The 20701-nt window shown below is 42.8% G+C and overlaps 1 protein-coding gene across 1 annotated transcript in view; it reads right to left on the bottom strand.

Moving 5' to 3' along the window:
* Positions 1-2474: 2474 nt before the first annotated feature.
* Positions 2475-20701, bottom strand: part of LOC138637828 (mediator of RNA polymerase II transcription subunit 12-like protein) — a 293681-nt gene continuing 275454 nt past the window's right edge. The window contains exon 11 of the mRNA XM_069726755.1: positions 2475-2783. The gene's annotated coding sequence lies outside the window, so the exon portion shown is untranslated. The remainder of the gene's footprint in view (positions 2784-20701) is intronic.

A 20701-nucleotide genomic window follows, 5' to 3' on the forward strand; every position in this document is an offset into this window, starting at 1 on the left:
ATATTTCTGTTTTACATCAGTTTTCCAATATTTTTTATTACTTATAGAATTGTTTCAATAACTGAGGGTAGCGGCGCAATGTTCCAAATTTTCATGGCTTGCCACACACTATAGATATTTACTCTGCTGATTTTATTGGGAGCTACACAATTAAACCACAAACTGCTGTAAACCATAGGCAGTAGTCTGTAGTCAGTGATGGATGGGAAGGTGCACAGTCAGTACAGGCAGATACTGAAACATTAGCTAATACAAGTATATTAGGAAGTATAAGACCTTGGTATCCATATAATATTTAAAACTTAACACATGCAAGTACTTAAAAGGGGTTAATTATATGGCCTTAAAATATAGGGTTTTCTTTTTTCCTAGATTCAACAGCACATTTGTTTCTAGTGTCAGGTAATGCAAGTCATCTAAGTTTACTTTAATAGATGTGACATAGTTCATCACCAAAGTTGCCCTTTTTCTGGTACAAAGTAGAGCCACTTTTGCAACCTACTACATCCTCATCAATATTATTCCAAATAAATTGATAGACACTAAGTATAATAAAGATCTCTGAGACAAAGACAATTTAAGCAGTAAAGCAATATACAGGTCCTTCTCAAAAAATTAGCATATAGTGTTAAATTTCATTATTTACCATAATGTAATGATTACAATTAAACTTTCATATATTATAGATTCATTATCCACCAACTGAAATTTGTCAGGTCTTTTATTGTTTTAATACTGATGATTTTGGCATACAACTCCTGATAACCCAAAAAACCTGTCTCAATAAATTAGCATATTTCACCCATCCAATCTAATAAAAGTGTTTTTTAATAACAAACAAAAAAACCAACAAATAATAATGTTCAGTTATGCACTCAATACTTGGTCGGGAATCCTTTGGCAGAAATGACTGCTTCAATGCGGCGTGGCATGGAGGCAATCAGCCTGTGACACTGCTGAGATGTTATGGAGGCCCAGGATGCTTCAATAGCGGCCTTAAGCTCATCCAGAGTGTTGGGTCTTGCGTCTCTCAACTTTCTCTTCACAATATCCCACAGATTCTCTATGGGGTTCAGGTCAGGAGAGTTGGCAGGCCAATTGAGCACAGTAATACCATGGTCAGTAAACCATTTACCAGTTGTTTTGGCACTGTGAGCAGGTGCCAGGTCGTGCTGAAAAATGAAATCTTCATCTCCATAAAGCATTTCAGCCGATGGAAGCATGAAGTGCTCCAAAATCTCCTGATAGCTAGCTGCATTGACCCTGCCCTTGATGAAACACAGTGGACCAACACCAGCAGCTGACATGGCACCCCACACCATCACTGACTGTGGGTACTTGACACTGGACTTCAGGCATTTTGGCATTTCCTTCTCCCCAGTCTTCCTCCAGACTCTGGCACCTTGATTTCCGAATGACATGCAAAATTTGCTTTCATCAGAAAAAAGTACTTGGGACCACTTAGCAACAGTCCAGTGCTGCTTCTCTGTAGCCCAGGTCAGGCGCCTCTGCCGCTGTTTATGGTTCAAAAGTGGCTTTACCTGGGGAATGCGGCACCTGTAGCCCATTTCCTGCACACGCCTGTGCACGGTGGCTCTGGATGTTTCCACACCAGACTCAGTCCACTGCTTCCTCAGGTTCCCCAAGGTCTGGAATCGGTCCTTCTCCACAATCTTCCTCAGGGTCCGGTCTCCTCTTCTCGTTGTACAGCGTTTTCTGCCACATTGTTTCCTTCCAACAGACTTACCATTGAGGTGCCTTGATACAGCACTCTGGGAACAGCCTATTTGTTGAGAAATTTCTTTCTGGGTCTTACCCTCTTGCTTGAGGGTGTCAATGATGGCCTTCTTGACATCTGTCAGGTCGCTAGTCTTACCCATGATGGGGGTTTTGAGTAATGAACCAGGCAGGGAGTTTATAAAAGCCTCAGGTATCTTTTGCATGTGTTTAGAGTTAATTAGTTGATTCAGAAGATTAGGGTAATAGGTCGTTTAGAGAACCTTTTCTTGATATGCTAATTTATTGAGACAGGTTTTTTGGGTTATCAGGAGTTGTATGCCAAAATCATCAGTATTAAAACAATAAAAGACCTGACAAATTTCAGTTGGTGGATAATGAATCTATAATATATGAAAGTTTAATTGTAATCATTACATTATGGTAAATAATGAAATTTAACACTATATGCTAATTTTTTGAGAAGGACCTGTACTGCATTACAATTTCCAAGTAGTTCATATTTACCAGTGTTAAGTATTGACTTTACATTTTCAGCACTGTATTATTATGTATGTACATCTTACAACTACAGCAGAATGCAGGGAATACTAATAATGCAGTAACAAACTACATTATGAAGTGCCTAAAAGCTCAATATTTAGGTAAGGAAACATCTATGGGCTCCTCTGGAAGATCCAGAAAAGTCTAGCACTAAATAAAACAAAGAAGCCCATATTAAGTTAAAGATCAAAGTCTTTTTCAGTTCAGTGGTTTGGTCTTATTCACATATCACATTCATATTCACAATATCCTTATTTTTATAGCAGCAAAATAAAACACAAAATTAACACATATCACGCTTTTTTCAACGGTATTAGCTAATACCAAAAACTTATTTTTGTGAGAATATTCACAAACTCAACAAAATCAAAAATACTACAATGTAGAATTTCAAAAATGCACATTGTAAAGAGAGCATAAAAAGCATATAACTAAATAAGATGTCCAAGTTTAGAAACTGGAAGGCTCTCCATATATATTCACCGTTTGTTGTGTCTGGTTACCTGTGATAAAAACATAAAAAGAACACGTGTCACATATTAAAACATAATTATCAACAAAGATTTTATTTAAAAAAATATGTAGAATGTGTTCTCTCCCACACAATATGTATTAACCCAATCTGTGGTCGCACACTTTGAAGATGTCAGTGGGTAATGATACTTTTGAAGAAGGCAATATAGAGCACACCATGCTGCTCTCCAATGCTCAGGGGCATAACTAGAGATGGCAGGTACCCCAGGTATAGTTAAAAGGAAGGGAAGTGACGCTGATGAGACAGTTTTGTTCGCAAGAAAATATTTTTGTAGTAGCCACCTGACACATAGGACAATCACTGGCTTTTTCCAACTGCTGGAGACGAGTAAGAAAGTGGACAAAAGAGAAGATGAGTATAGCTGATGCCTATCTGAGTAACTGTAAGTGAACACCACCATTTGCTGGTCAAAAGCAAAAGGGAAAGTAAAGGAAGAATTAGAGTAGTAGGAACCTAATAGTGAGAATCTATTTTCTGACAGCAAGAGTTTTGAAGATGACACCAGGTCAGTTGACACCTGTGTCACAGTTACTAATTATAAAAGGCCAAGGCCGAGAAGAGGCAGTTTGCACCAGAACTTACACCAGGATAGGTTATATGGCTGCTAGGTGGGCTTACAGCTTCTTTCGCCACAGAAAAATCAGAGAGCGATCAGATGCCGGAGAAGGCCTGGGCTGTGAGGAAGACTCGTATCCAGTGCCAGATCCTCAAGCAGCGTCAGTAGAAGATCCATTAGCAGACCATTCCTGTTGGTCATTTCTTCCAGAAAAGATGTCCAGCACAAGGTGTGGGCTGGGTGTTGTGAATTCTGTGGCTGAATTCACTTCTGTGGTCACAAGTGGTATTGCAGTCTCTGGGCTTCCTCCCTCAGGTGTTTTGGTGAGCTCGTTGGCTGCCTTGCTATTTAGCTCCACCTGAGTCTGTCTTCCTTGCTCCTTGTCAATGTTCCAGTGTTGGATCTGAGCTACTGCATCTTTCCTTGGGCCTGCTGCTCTGCTAGATAAGTGCTTCTAGTTTGTTTTCTGTTTTTTCTGTCCAGCTTGCTATTAACTTTTGCTGGAAGCTCTGAGAAGCAAAGGAGTGCACCGCCGTGCTGTTAGTTCGGCACGGTGGGTCTTTTTGCCCCTTTGCGTGGTTTTCGTTTTAGGGTTTTTTGTAGACTGCATAGTTCTCTATGCTATCCTCGCTCTGTCTAGAATATCGGGCCTCACTTTGCTGAATCTATTTCATTCCTACGTTTGTCTTTTCATCTTGCTAACAGTCATTATATGTGGGGGGCTGCCTATTCCTTTGGGGTATTTCTCTGAGGTAAGTCAGGCTTGTATTTCTATCTTCAGGCTAGTCAGCTCCTCAGGCAGTGTCGAGTTGCATAGGTAGTGATAGGCGCAATCCACTGCTGCTTATAGTTGTGTGAGGATAGATCAGGTACTGCAGTCTACAGGGATTCCACGTCTCAGAGCTCGTCCTATTGTTTTTGGTTATTGCCAGATCTCTGTATGTGCGCTGATTACTGCACGCTGTGTTGCCTGATTGCCAGCCATAACAGCTGGGGCTGTGCTTCAGGAAATGGAGATAGCCAGTGAGAAGAACACACTGTATACCCAGAGACTAATATCTAGGGGGAAATACCGGTGATCTTCACTAGGGCCAGTGTAGCAAGCAGAGGTGTTTATAGAGAATACAAAAGGAAAAGGCCTAGTACTGAGAGTGGCGGCCGTGAAGTTGAGACATAAAGACGTTAACAGTCATTTAACTGCTAGATAACAGGAATGGTGTATGTAATAGAACATTGCATAGATATAGTATTCAGTCGTATTGCTGTATCATAGAATCACAGAATCTGTGAGATGGAAGGGATCTCAAGGGTCATCGTGTCCAACCCGCTGCTCAATGCAGGATTCACTAAACCATCTCAGACAGATGTCTGTCCACCCTCTGTTTGAAGACTTCCATTGAAGGAGAACTCACCACCTCTCATGGCAGCCTGTTCCACTCATTGATCACTCTCACTGTCTAACAGTTTTTTCTAATACCTAATCTGTATCTTTTCCCTTTCAGTTTCAGTCCATTTATTCTCGTATTTCAATGTGCAAATAAGAATAAAGATGATCCCTCTACACCGTGACATCCCTTTAGATATTTGTAGACAGGTATTAAATCTCCTCTTAGCCTTCTTTTTTGCAAGCTAAACATTCACAGATCCTTTACCCATTCCTTGTAGGACATACTTTGCAGTCAGTTCACCATTCTGGTAACTCTTCTCTGAACTTGCTCCAGTTTTTTAATGTCTTTTTTAAAATGTGCCCAGAACGGGACACATTATTTCACATGTGACCTGACCAAGTAGTAGTAGAGGGGGATAATTACCTCATATGGTCTAGACTCTGACTCTTTTAATACATCCTAGAACTGTGTTTGCCTTTTTTGTTGCTGCACCACACTGTTGACTCATGTGCAGTCTGTAAGCTATCAAGATACCTAAGTCTTTTTCACACGCACTGTTGTTTAGTTCTATTCCTCTCATTCTGTAGATGTAATTTTTGTTTTTCTTGCGCAGATGTAGCATCTTGCATTTCTCCTTTCAAAATACCATTCTATTAGTAGCTGTCCATTGTTCAAGTTTATCTAGATCCTTCTGAATCCTGTCTCTTTCTTCTCTAGTGTTAGCCATCCCTCCTAGCTTTTGCATCATCTGCAAATTTCATCAGTTTAACTTCAGTTCCCTTATCTATATCATTAAAAAAAATGTTAAACAACACTGGGGCCAGAACAGAGCCTTGGGGTACCCAACTTGAAACACTTCTAATTGGATGTGCAACCATTTATTACCACTTTTTGAGTACGATCACTGAGCTAGTTTTGAATCAACCTAACTGTAGCCTTGAAAATCTCATGCTTGGTTATTTTCTCAATAAGGATAGTATGAGATACTTTATCAAATGCTTTGCTGAAGTTGAGATACACTATATCTACCACATTTCCCTGATCCACTCAGTCAGTGATTCAATCATAGAAGGTAATTAGATAAGTCTGGCATGACTTGTTTGCTACAAGCCCATGCTGGCTCTGGCCAATTACTCCATTCTCATCCAGGTACTTAAGCTCCATGTTGTTTAATAATTTGTTCAAAGATCTTTCCTGGTATAGTATAGAAGTAAGGCTCAGAGGCCTGTAATTTTCTGGCTCCATGTTCTTTCCTTTTGTGAAGATAGGGACAACATTTGCCCTTCTCCAATATTCTGAGATTTCTCCTGTTCTCAAGGATTTTTCAAAGATTCTAGCTAATTGTTCTGCAATTTCCCCTGCAAACTCAGTATCCCAAGATGTAATTCATCTGAACTAGGAGATTTAAATTAATTTATATTAGCAAAGTGTCCCTCACCATCTATCTCTCTGTGTATGAATAGAGTGGATTCTTTTATTCCTTCGATGGCACCATTAAGATCAGTTGATTTTACAATTGCTTTCTTAGAGAATAAAGATGCAAAATATGAATTTAACCCCTTAGTGACAGAGCCAACTTGGTACTTAATGACCAGGCCAATTTTTGCAATTCTGACCACTGTCACTTTATGAGGTTATAACTCTGGAACGCTTCAACGGATCCCGCTGATTCTGACATTGTTTTTTCATGACATATTGTACTTCATGTTAGTGGTAACATTTCTTCGATATTACTTGCGATTATTTATGAAAAAAACGGAAATATGGCGAAAATTTTTAAAATTTTGCAATTTTCAAACTTTGTATTTTTATGCCCTTAAATCAGAGAGATATGTCACGAAAAATAGTTAATAAATAACATTTCCCACATGTCTACTTTACATCAGCACAATTTTGGAAACAAATTTTTTTTTTTGTTAGGGAGTTATAAGGGTTAAAAGTTGACCAGCAATTTCTCATTTTTACAACACCATTTTTTTTTAGGGACCACATCACATTTGAAGTCATTTTGAGGGGTCTATATGATAGAAAATAATGAAGTGTGACACCATTCTAAAAACTACACCCCTCAAGGTTCTCAAAACCACATTCAAGAAGTTTATTGACCCTTTACGTGCTTCACAGGAACTGAAACAATGTGGAAGGAAAAAATGAACATTTAACTTTTTTTTGCAAACATCTTAATTCAGAACCATTTTTTTTATTTTCACAAGTGTAAAAACAGAAATGTAACCATAAATTTTGTTATGCAATTTCTCCTGAATACGCCAATACCCCATATGTGGGGGTAAACCACTGTTAGGGCGCACCGCAGAACTTAGAAGTGAAGGAGCGCCGTTTGACTTTTTCAATGCAGAATTGGCTGGAATTGAGATTGGACGCCATGTCACGTTTAGAGAACCCCTGATGTGCCTAAACAGTGGAAACTCCCCACAAGTGACACCATTTTGGAAACTAGACCCCTTAAGGAACATATCTAGATGTGTGGTGAGCACTTTGAACCCCCATGTGCTTCACAGAAGTTTATAATATAGAGCCGTGAAAAAAAAAATCGCATTTTTTCTACAAAAATGATCTTTTTGCCCACAAATTTTTATTTTCACAAGGGTAACAGGAGAAATTAGACCACAAAAGTTGTTGTGCAATTTCTCCTGAGTACGCTGATACCCAATATGTGGGGGTAAACCACTGTTAGGGCGCACGGCAGAGCTTGGAAGAGAAGGAGTGCCGTTTTACTTTTTCAATGTAGAATTGGCTGGAATTGAGATTGGACGCCATGTCGCATTTGGAGAGCCCCTGATGTGCCTAAACAGTGGAAACCCCCCACAAGTGACACCATTTTGGAAACTAGACCCCTTAAAGGGACACTGTCACCTGAATTTGGAGGGAACAATCTTCAGCCATGGAGGCGGGGTTTTTGGGTTTTTGATTCACCCTTTCCTTACCCGTTGGCTGCATGCTGGCTGCAATATTGGATTGAAATTTATTCTCTGTCCTCCATAGTTCACGCCTGCTCAAGGCAACATGGCACCTAGTGCAGGCATGTACTACGGAGGACAGAGAATGAACTTCAATCCAATATTGCAGCCAGCATGCAGCCAGCGGGTAAGGAAAGGGTGAATCAAAAACCCAAAAACCCCGCCTCCATGGCTGAAGATTGTTCCCTCCAAATTCAGGTGACAGTGTCCCTTTAAGGAACTTATCTAGATGTGTGGCGAGCACTTTGAACCCCCATGTGCTTCACAGAAGTTTATAACGTAGAGCCGTGAAAAAAAAAATTGCATTTTTTCTACAAAAATGATCTTTTTGCCCACAAATTTTTATTTTCACAAGGGTAACAGGAGAAAGTAGACCACTAAAGTTGTTGTGCAATTTCTCCTGAGTACGTCGATACCCAATATGTGGGGGTAAACCACTGTTTGGGCGCACCGCAGAGCTTGGAAGAGAAAGAGTGCCGTTTTACTTTTTCAATGTAGAATTGGCTGGAATTGAGATCGGACGCCATGTCGCGTTTGGAGAGCCCCTGATGTGCCTAAACAGTAGAAATCCCCACAAGTGACCCCATTTTGGAAACTAGAACCCCCATGGAACTTATCTAGATGTGTGGTGAGAACCTTGAATGCCCAAGTGCATCACAGAAGTTTATAATGCAGAGCCGTGAAAATAAAAAAAAAATTTTTTTCCACAAAAAAGATTTTTTAGCCCCCAAGTTTTTATTTTCACAAAGGTAACAAGAGAAATTGGACCCCAAAAGTTGTTGTCCAATTTGTCGTGAGTATGCTGGTACCCCATATGTGGGGGTAAACCACTGTTTGGGCGCACGGCAGAGCTCGGAAGGAAGGAGCGCCGTTTTGGAATGCAGACTTTGATAGAATGGTCTGCGGGTATTATGTTGCGTTTGCAGAGCCCCTGATGTACCTAACCAGTAGAAACCCTCCACAAGTGACCCCATTTTGGAAACTAGACCCCCCAAGGAACTTATCTAGATGTGTGGTGAGAACTTTGAATGCCCAAGTGCTTCACAGAAGTTTAGAATGCAGAGTCGTGAAAATAAAAAATATTTTTTTTTCCCGCAAAAAAGATATTGTAGCCCCCAAGTTTTTATTTTCACAAGGGTAACAGGAGAAATTGGACTGCAATAGTTGTTGTCCAATTTATCCCGAGTACGCTGATGCGCCATATGTGGGGGTAAACCACTGTTTGGGCGCACGGCAGAGCTCGGAAGGGAAGGAGCGCCATTTTGGAATTCTGACTTTGATAGAATGGTCTGTGGGCATTATGTTGCGATTGCAGAGCCCCTGATATACCTAAACTGTAGTAACCCCCCACAAGTGACCCCATTTTGGAAACTAGACCCCCCAAGGAACTTATCTAGATGTGTGGTGAGAACTTTGAATGCCCAAGTGCTTCACAGAAGTTTAGAATGCAGAGTCGTGAAAATAAATTTTTTTTTTTTCACAAGGGTAACAAGAGAAATTGGACCCCAGAAGTTGTTGTCCAATTTATCCCGAGTACGCTGATGCCCCATATGTGGGGGTAACCCACTGTTTGGGCGCACGGCAGAGCTCAGAAGGGAGGGAGCACCATTTTACTTTTTGAGCGCAAAATTGGCTGTCGTGTTTGGAGACCCCCTGATGTACCTAAACAGTGGAAACCCCCCAATTCTAGCTCCAACCCTAACCCCAACACACCCCTAACCCTAATCCCAACCTGATCCATAATCCTAATCACTAACCCTAACCATAATCACAACCCTTACCCCAAAACAACCCTAATGTCAACCCTAACCATAACCCTAATCAAAACCCTAAATCCAACACACCCCTAATCCTAATCTCAACCCTAACCTCAAACCTAACCCTAATCCCAATACACCCCTAATCACAACCCTAACCTTAACCCTAATCCCAAACCTAACCCTAATCCCAAGCGTAACCCTAATGCCAACCCTAACCCTAATACCAACCCTAATCCAAACCCTAACCCTAATCCCAGCTCTAACCCTAACTTTAGCTCCAACCCTAGCCCTAACTTTAGCCCCAACCCTAACCCTAGCCCTAAGGCTACTTTCACACTTGCGTCGTTTGGCATTCCGTCGCAATCCGTCGTTTTGGACAAGAAACGGATCCTGCAAATGTGCCCGCAGGATGCGTTTTTTGCCCATAGACTTGTATTGCCGACGGATCGTGACGGATGGCCACACGTCGCGTCCGTCGTGCACTGGATCAGTTGTGTTTTGGCGGAGCGTCGGCACAAAAAAAGTTCAATGAAACGTTTTTTTGTACGTCGCATCCGCCATTTCTGACCGCGCATGCGTGGCCATAACTCCGCCCCCTCCTCCCCAGGACATAGATTGGGCAGCGGATGCGTTGAAAAACTACAGCTGCTGCCCACGTTGTGCACAATTTTCACAACGTGCGTCGGTATGTCGGGCCGACGCATTGCGACGGCCCCGTACCGACGTAAGTGTGAAAGAAGCCTAACCCTAAATTTAGCCCCAACCCTAACCCTAAATTTAGCCCCAACCCTAACCCTAAATTTAGCCCCAACCCTAGCCCTAACCCTAACCCTAACCCTACCCCTAACCCTACCCCTAACCCTACCCCTAACCCTAACCCTACCCCTAACCCTACCCCTAACCGTAACTCTAACCCTAACCCTACCCCTAACCCTACCCCTAACCCTAACCCTTCCCCTACCCCTAACCCTACCCCTAACCCTACCCCTACCCCTAACCCTAGCCCTAACCCTAACCCTACCCCTAACCCTACCCCTAACCCTAACCCTAATTTTAGCCCCAACTGCTGTTCTCCTGCCGGCCGGCAGATGGAGACAGATGGCGGGCGCACTGGGCATGCGCCCGCCATTTTCTTCTGCCGGCGGCCAGGAGGAGCAGCAAGAGGATCCAGGCACCTAGGTGAGTATGCTAGGGTCACCGAATCCCCCTATTTCTCTGTCCTCTGATGTGCGATCACATCAGAGGACAGAGAATTACACTTTACTTTTTATTTTTTTTTTCTGTCGCCGGTAAACAGTTAATTACCGGCGATCGCAAAACAGGGGTCGGTAATACCGACCCCGATCATGCTCTTTGGGGTCTCGGCTACCCCCGGCAGCCGAGACCCCAAAGATTCTCCCGGTGCCGGCCGGCGGGCGCACTGCGCATGCGCCCGCCATTTTGAAGATGGCGGCGCCCACCGGGAGACACGAGGAGCATCGGGGGAGCTAGGTGAGTATTGGGGGGCCACCTGGGACCCCTTTTCTCTGTCCTCCGATGTGCGATCACATCGGAGGACAGAGAAATTAAAAAGAGATCGCGTTTTTTTTTTTTTTTTTTGCGATTGCCGGTAAACGGTTAATTACCGGCGATCGCAAATGCGGGGTGGGTTAAAAACCCCCCGAATCATGTTCTCTGGGGTCTCGGCTACCCCCGGCAGCCGAGACCCCGGAGAAAATCGGCCTCTGGGGGGCGCTATTGACTTTTTCCACAGCGCCGTTAATTAACGGCGCTGTGGTTTAAGTACCCTTAGCGGCCGCCGTTAAAAGGCGTATCGGCGGTCGCTAAGGGGTTAAAAGTTCGGCCTTCTAAACATCATTTTTGACCACTTCACCCTGTTAAAATCCTATAACATTTTTCACTTTTCTTTCGCTTTTGACACACCACCAAAATCCTTTTTTTACTGCTTTTGGTCTCCTTTGCAAGCCTCAGTTTAATACTAGTTTTACTCTTTTAACACTTACCTTGCATTCCCTGCAAAACAACATTATAGTCTTCTTTAGATATGCCACCCTCCTTCCATTTAATACACATTTCTTTATTCCTTTTTAAGTTAAAGGTAATATACTGTATTAATCATGTTACTGATACGGCCAATATAGTGCAGACATATATATATATATATATATATATATATATATATATATATATATATATATATATACAGCTCTGGCAAAAATTAAAAGGCCACCACATCAAAACCCTGTCATGGGCAGCCCAATCTCCAGACCTGAACCCCATTGAAATCTCTGGAATTTAATCAAGAGGATGATGGATAGTCCCAAACCATCAAACAAAGAAAAAGTTCTTACATTTTTGAGCCAGAAGCAGTGTGAAAAACTGGTGGAAAGAATGCCAAGACGCATGAAAGCTGTGATTAAAAATCATGGTTATTCCACAAAATATTGATTTCTAAACTCTTTCTGTTTTTTTTATATTTTGACCATTTTACTTTGTCTGGAAAAAAATACAAAATTTATTGCTTGGAAATTCGGAGATATGTTGCCAGAAGTTTATAGAATAAAAGAACAATTTACACTTTGCTCAAAAATATACCTATAAAGAGAAAAATCAGACAAACTGAACTTTTTGCAGTGGTCTCTTAATTTTTGCCAGAACTGTGTGTATATATATATATATATATATATATATATATACAGTTAGGACCAGAAATATTTGGACAGTGACACAAGTTTTGTTATTTTAGCTGTTTACAAAAACATGTTCAGAAATAGAATTATATATATAATATGGGCTGAAAGTGCACACTCCCAGCTGCAATATGATAGTTTCCACATCCAAATCGGAGAAAGGGTTTAGGAATCATAGCTCTGTAATGCATAGCGTCCTCTTTTTCAAGGGACCAAAAGTAATTGGACAATGGACTCTAAGGGCTGCAATTAACTCTGAAGGCGTCTCCCTCGTTAACCTGTAATCAGTGAAGTAGTTAAAAGGTCAGGGGTGGATTCCAGGTGTGTGGTTTTGCATTTGGAAGCTGTTGCTGTGAGCAGACAACATGCGGTCAAAGGAGCTCTCAATTGAGGTGAAGCAGAACATCCTGAGGCTGAAAAAAAAGAAAAAATCCATCAGAGAGATAGCAGACATGCTTGGAGTAGCAAAATCAACAGTTGGGTACATTCTGAGAAAAAAGGAATTGACTGGTGAGCTTGGGAACTCAAGGCCTGGGCGTCCACGGATGACAACAGTGGTGGATGATCGCCGCATACTTAATTTGGTGAAGAAGAACCCGTTCACAACATCAACTGAAGTCCAGAACACTCTCAGTGAAGTAGGTGTATCTGTCTCTAAGTCAACAGTAAAGAGAAGACTCCATGACAGTAAATACAAAGGGTTCACATCTAGATGCAAACCATTCATCAATACCAAAAATAGACAGGCCAGAGTTAAATTTGCAGAAAAACACCTCAAGAAGCCAGCTCAGTTCTGGAAAAGTATTCTATGGACAGATGAGACAAAGATCAACCTGTACCAGAATGATGGGAAGAAAAAAGTTTGGAGAAGAAAGGGAACGGCACATGATCCAAGGCACACCACATCCTCTGTAAAACATGGTGGAGGCAACGTGATGGCATGGGCATGCATGGCTTTCAATGGCACTGAGTCACTTGTGTTTATTGATGACATAAGAGCAGACAAGAGTAGCCGGATGAATTCTGAAGTGTACCGGGATATACTTTCAGCCCAGATTCAGCCAAATGCTGCAAAGTTGATTGGATGGCGCTTCATAGTGCAGATGGACAATGACCCCAAGCATACAGCCAAAGCTACCCAGGAGTTCATGAGTGCCAAAAAGTGGAACATTCTGCAATGGCCAAGTCAATCTCCAGATCTAAACCCAATTGAGCATGCATTTCACTTGCTCAAATCCAGACTTAAGACGGAAAGACCCACAAACAAGCAAGACCTGAAGGCTGCGGCTGTAAAGGCCTGGCAAAGCATTAAGAAGGAGGAAACCCAGCGTTTGGTGATGTCCATGGGTTCCAGACTTAAGGCAGTGATTGCCTCCAAAGGATTTGCAACAAAATATTGAAAATAAAAATATTTTGTTTGGGTTATGTTTATTTGTCCAATTACTTTTGACCTCCTAAAATGTGGAGTGTTTGTAAAGAAATGTGTACAATTCCTACATTTTCTATCAGATATTTTTGTTCAACCCTTCAAATTAAACGTTACAATCTGCACTTGAATTCTGTTGTAGAGGTTTCATTTCAAATCCAATGTGGTGGCATGCAGAGCCCAACTCGTGAAAATTGTGTCACTGTCCAAATATTTCTGGCCCTAACTGTATATATATATATATATATATATATATATATATACTGTATATATATATATATGTGTGTATATATATATTTTTTTTCATTTTTGTGTTTGTTAAATAAATAATATTTTTCTAAGTACCACTGTCTCCTCATTGTCTGTGCTGTTGCATCCAAATAACCTACTTACAGGCGCTCTGTGCTGGTGGGTGCAGCAGTGATCAGCTGAGTTGTGACAGTCGGTGATCCTTCCCTGCTCCTCACCAGTCATGCCTAGAGATGTGCTGCTCCTCTGAAAGATAATATCACCGGAAGCCTATAGTGGTATGTGCAGCCGATCAGTAAGCACTGTGGTTTGGATGCTGTGTACTTGTGCAGCATCCAGATGTTACAGAATAGTGGATAGGATTTCAAGAAATCGCATGTCCACTATGCATCCACAGACGCCCGCGGCTCACCCGAAGAAATGGACATACGACACGTCTCTCCAGACTGCAGCATGTCTATTTATCTTGCAGAGACACGAGCCTCCGCAACAATAATTTCACCCAATGTATTAGACATGGTGAATCCGCATGGTTCAATGAACACATGCGGATTCACCTGCGATCAATAGACGGCAGCACTTTGGAGGCAGCGAAAATGCGTTGCGTCCAAAGCACTGCCATTTCCGGATCATGTGCACATATCCTAATATTACAGTGCAGAGCTCATACCAGGAAGCAGCAGCAGTGTTTGTGAATATAGTTAACTAAGGCTAGGTTCACATTGCGTTAGTGCAGTCTGTTTAGCGCATACGCTAATGGACTCCGTTAACGCAATTGCCAAAAAGGGATTGCATTATGCGATTGCGCTAGCGCAGATGCTCTATCTGTGCTTTCGGGAACGGACCCAAAAACGCTGCAGACAGCGTTCAAGGGTCCATCACAAAATAACGGCACATCACTAACGCATGCCAATAATGGCATGCGTTAGCGATGCGCTACATAATTGCGGTCAATGAGTGCGCTAACGGATCCGTTACATAGCGTTAGTGCCGCTATGTAACGGATTCCGTCAGCGGACACCCAATAATGCAATGTGAACCTAGCCTTAGCTGAGTGATGTTCTCTAGGGGAGGTGTTATGAAAGGTAATTCAGTACCACAATGGACATAGAGGTCAGCGCACATACAGTGACCTGGCAATTACCCAAAAAACAAGAACGAGCTCTGAGACGTGGGAACTCTGCTGACCGCAATCCCTAATCCTCTCCAACCACACTAAAGGCAGCCGTGGATTGCGCCTAACGCTCCCTATGCAACTCGGCACGGCCTGAGAAACTAGCTAGCCTGAAGATAGAAAATAAGCCTACCTTGCCTCAGAGAAATACCCCAAAGGAAAAGGCAGCCCCCACATATAATGACTGTGAGTTAAGATGAAAAGACAAACGTAGAGATGAAATAGATTTAGCAAAATGAGGCCCAACTTTCTGAACGAGCGAGGATAGGAAAGGTAACTTTGCGGTCAACACAAAACCCTACAAACACCACGCAAAGGGGGCAAAAAGACCCTCCGTACCGAACTAACGGCACTGAGGTACACCCTCTACGTCCCAGAGCTTCCAGCAAGCAGAAAAAAAACAAATTGACAAGCTGGACAGAAAAAAACAGCAAACAAATAGCAAAGAGGAACTTAGCTATGCAGAGCAGCAGGCCACAGGAACGATCCAGGAGGAAACAGGTCCAATACTAGAACATTGACTGGAGGCCAGGATCAAAGCACTAGGTGGAGTTAAATAGAACAGCACCTAACGACTTCACCACATAACCTGAGGAAGGAAACTCAGAAGCCGCAGTACCACTTTCCTCCACCAACGGAAGCTCACAGAGAGAACCAGCTGAAGTACCACTTGTGACCACAGGAGGGAGCTCTGCCACAGAATTCACAACAGGGAGGGCTGCATATAGGTGAGAGAAATGATTTACTGCAGGTTATAACTGTATGTAGATGAAAGGAGTAATATACTTAACTATATGGTTGTATAAATAATATAGCAGTGATGTTCTTCAGTATGGAACAGCACATAGATAATAGGAGTGACATGCTGCATGATGGGAATGTAGATAGATGAGAGGAGTGATATACTGCAGGATAGAACTGTAGATAGAAGAGAGGAGTAATATACAGCAGGATGGAGCTTTATATACTATAGATAAAAGGAGTAAAGGAGTAATGTGCTGCAGCATTGAGCTGTGTATTGAGTAGAGGAGTGATGTACTGCAGGATGTGGCTGTTTATAGATGAGAGGAGTAATATACTGCTGATGGGGCCATAAATAGATGAAAGGACAGATGTTATAGAAGATGGTACTGCATATAAAGGGCTAAAGGGAATGATGTTCTGCAGGATAGAGCTGCAAAAATAATAGCTGAGATGAGTAGCCTGCTGTTTTGCATGTCTCTCATGGTGCAATATATATGTGTTGTTGAGCCCCAAACACATGCTGACATAAGCACTGAGGTTCTTGACAGAGTGGCAATGATAAGATTGATATGAGGTCAGAATATCATGCAATATGACTGTGGGTGCAATATGTTCATTAGAGTCTAGAAGCAGCACACTGGAAAGAGATTTGAGTGCAAGTACCTTTTAGGGCATGTCACACGCATCTCAGTCATGTGTGTAACGTGCGCTTGGACTTCTCTGTGTGTATAGATTATTGTATAAGTAGATATACTAAGAGGCAGTTTTCTAATAGTGCACCTTCCAATATGCACTATAAATTTAGAACCATCCTTAGGGGTGCACGCATGTGGGGCTCACGCAAGCGTCCCAGAAGCAAAGCGTCATGAAGCTAAGCATCGTGATACAGCAGTTATTCCATGGCAAAGAACTAACATTCATCTTCTCTCTTCACACAGGTATAACTTTCCACCTCGGCATGCTGTCTCATCTGCTGCAATAGACTCTTATGGTATAACTTCCCTCCTCTACTTGCTGTCTCATCTGCTGCAATAGACTCTTATGGTATAACTTCCCACCTCTGCTTGCTGTCTGCTGTGTCATCTGCTGCTTTACCATCTAGAAACATATTTTAATGTGTCTGCTAATTCATTGATATAATTCATTTAGTGCATTCTACTTAAAACTCACTGTTGCATATCCATGACTGGGATCAGTGTAGATCTTATCTGGTGGAAGGTGTTAAAATAGATGTTGCCAGGCAGAATGTCTTTGATCATCTAAAAAAAAAAAAACCCTGGTGCGCTGGCCTCAGCTGCCAAATTATCCTCAACCACTTCCCACAATCCATCTCTACTGACCCAGCAGTCTGGACTATAAATTTAGAAACATCCTTAGGGGTGCACGCATGTGGAGGTGCACGCAAGCGTCCCAGAAGCAAAGTGTCACGAAGCTAAGCGTCGTGATTCAGCAGTTATTCCATGGCAAAGAACTAACATTCATCTTCTCTCTTCACACAGGTATAACTTCCCACCTCTGCTTGCTGTCTCATCTGCTGCAATAGACACTTATGGTATAACTTCCCACTTCTGCTTGCTGTCTGCTGTGTCATCTGCTGCTTTACCATCTAGAAACATATTTTAATGTGTCTGCTAATTCATTGGTATAATTCATTTGGTGCATTGTACTTAAAACTCACTGTTGCATATCCATGACTGGGATAAGTGTAGATCTTATCTGGTTGAAGGTCTTAAAATAGATGTTGCCAGACTGAATGTCTTTGATCATCTAAAAAAAAAACCCTGGTGTGCTGGCCCCAGCTGCCAAATTATCCTCAACCAGTTCCCACAATCCATCTCTTCTGACCCAGCTGTCTGGACTATAATTTTAGAAACATCCTTATGGGTACACGCATGTGGGGGTGCACGAAAGCGTCCCAGAAGCAAAGCGTCACGAAGCTAAGCGTCATCGTACAGCAGTTATTCCATGGCCGTTAGTCAGGGCAGGAGTCAGGAAACCAACACTCTGCACTCCCTTCTACCATGTGCTTTATTCCTATCCTTCTATGTTCCCTTGCAATCCACTTTCACCGACCAATCCCCCCTCCATCACGACTCATATACATCAACTCCTTTCTCCTTCCCTCTCCCATGTACAGCTCCCATGCACTTCTCACCTTCCTGAAAAACCTCAGTCCATCTTGCCCAAACACTCTGCACAAAAAAACTTCTTACAATTCCAAAAACTACTTGCTTGTTATCTTCCTACTCCTACTGATTTCAGGGGACTTCTCCCCCAGCCCTGGTCCACCATCAACCAACCTCAACCCCTACCCTACCTCACAAAAAAACCTTAATAATCTTACTAATATTACTTGCACTCCTTCATCTCCTTCTTTTAATTGTGCCCTTTGGAATCCATGGTCTGTTTGCAACAAGCTTCCTTTCCTACACAATTACTTTCTGAAAAACTCTCTGAATCTGCTGGCCCTCACGGAAACCTGGATTCAGGATTCTGACACGGTCTCTGCTGCTGCCATTTCCCATGGTGGCTTACAATTTACACATTCCCCGAGACCCACAAACAGACATGGTGGTGGAGTCGGCATAATTCTCTCCCTACAATGCACATTCCAGGTCATCCCCCCAGCTCCATCACTCTCATTCCCTTCTTTTGAGGTCCACAACATCAGGCTCTTCTGTCCCCTCTCCCTTAGAGTAGCGGTCATATACCAGCCCCCAGGCTCATCCACCCACTTCCTGGACTATTTCTCTGCCTGGCTGCCACACTTCATGTCCTCAGAACTACCAACTCGTATCCTGGGAGACTTCAACATCCCCATAAACAGCCCCACTTCCACATCTGCATCCCAGCTTCTATCACTAACCACTTCTCTAGGCCTCTCACAGCTCTCAACCTCTGAGACACACAGGGACAGTAACACCCTTGACCTGGTCTTCGACCAGCTCTTCTCAATCTCCTACCTAGATAACTCAGCGCTTCCCCTCTCTGACCACAACATTCTCTCCTTCACACTCACAAATCCTCGCCCACTCCAGCACCCTCCTACCTACCATTAACCCTCATACACTTTCAGACTCCCTACACTCATCATTGTCCCCAATCTCTTCTTTTTCCTGTCCCGATCTGGCTTAACATCACTTCAATGACACTCTTAGAAGCACCTTTGACCAAGTAGCGCCCCTCACCCTCAGAACCTCCAAACACAGAGTGAAACAGCCCTGTATTTCCCCTGGCTCACTCTCCACAGTCGATCCCATCACAGAAGAAGAAGTCTCCAGGCTCTTCTCCTCTTCTCGTCCGACTACATGCACCACCGACCCCATTCCCTCACACCTCCTCCAGTCTCTCTCTCAAGTCGATACAACTCACCTAACTACAATCTTTAATCTCTCCCTCTCCTCTGGCATTTTCCCCTCCTCCTTCAAACACTCTATCATTACTCCATTACTAAAGAAACCCGCTCTCATCCCATCCTGCCCAAATAACTACAGACCAGTCTCCAATCTCCCCTTCATCGCTAAACTCTTGGAGCGCCTGATATAATCCTGTCTTACCTGTTACCTCTCCACTCACTCCCTCCTAGACCCTTCATAGTCCGGTTTCCGCCCCCTACATTCGACTGAAACTGCACTCATCAAAGTGACCAATGACCTTCTGACAGCAAAACGTAATGGTGACCACTCTCTGCTCATTCTTCTCGACCTTTCTGCAGCTTTCAACACTGTTGACCACCCTCTCCTACTCTCTAGGCTCCACTAGGCATTAAGGACACAGCTCTCTCCTGGTTCTCTTCCTACCTTTCTGACCGCTCCTTCAGTGTTCTGTTCTCTGTCTCCACTTCCTCTCCTCTTCCTCTAACTGTTGGGGTACCTCAGGGTTCAGACCTTGGCCCCCTTCTCTTCTCCCTCTACACAGCCCCAATTAGACAGACCATCAGCAGATTTGACTTTCACTACCATCTTTATACCGACGACACACAACTATACACGTCATCCCCTGGCCTTACTCCCGCTTTATTACAGAACGCCACTGACTGTCTGTCTGCAGTCTCCAACATCATGTCCGCTCTCTATCTGAAACTCAACCTCTCCGAAACTGAACTTCTTCTGCTCTCGCCATCTACTAACCTCCCTAAATCTCCCTCATTTCTGTCTATCGGCCTAACCGACCGCTGCGCTCTGCAAATGATTTTCGACTAACCTCTGCACTAATCCGTACCTCCCACTCCGGACTCCAAGACTTCTCCCGTGCTGCACCAATCCTCTGGAATGCTCTACCCCAAGATATTAGGACCATCCACCATTTGCAAAGTTTTAGGCGCTCGCTCAAAACACATTTGTTCATTCCGGCCTACCACGTTCACGAATCAAACTCATTTTATGTTTGTGTGTATGTGTAGCCCATTCACTATCCCCATCTATCCTCCACCCTCTGAAGATGGCTGGACCATCATTGTAAATACACACCTGTGCTTTGTATCTCCCCCACCTCATTGTAGATTGTAAGCTCTTACGAGCAGGGTCGTTTTATTTCGATTTAATTATTGTATTGTTAACGTTATTACTTATGACTCTTGTGTTTGAAACTGTTAAACTGTAAAGCGCTGCGGAATATGTTGGCGCTATATAAATAAAGATTATTATTATTATTATTATTATTATTATTATATGCTGCTATATGAACAATAAGGGTCCAGTCTTCCAAAACACTCATATCAACCAGATTTAGATATTTCAGTCATGTAAAGGCACAGTGCATTCACCCCATTTTAGAGTGCAGGATTGGAATCTATTTTGTGTACTATAAGACGCACCCGACTATAAGACGCACCCAGGTTTTAGAGGTGGAAAATAGGGAAAAAAATATTTGAAGCAAAAAATGTGGTAAAAATACTATTATATGTGTTGTTATTATATAT

Source organism: Ranitomeya imitator, chromosome 5 (assembly GCF_032444005.1).
Source record: "Ranitomeya imitator isolate aRanImi1 chromosome 5, aRanImi1.pri, whole genome shotgun sequence".
Classification (NCBI taxonomy): Eukaryota; Metazoa; Chordata; class Amphibia; order Anura; family Dendrobatidae; genus Ranitomeya; species Ranitomeya imitator.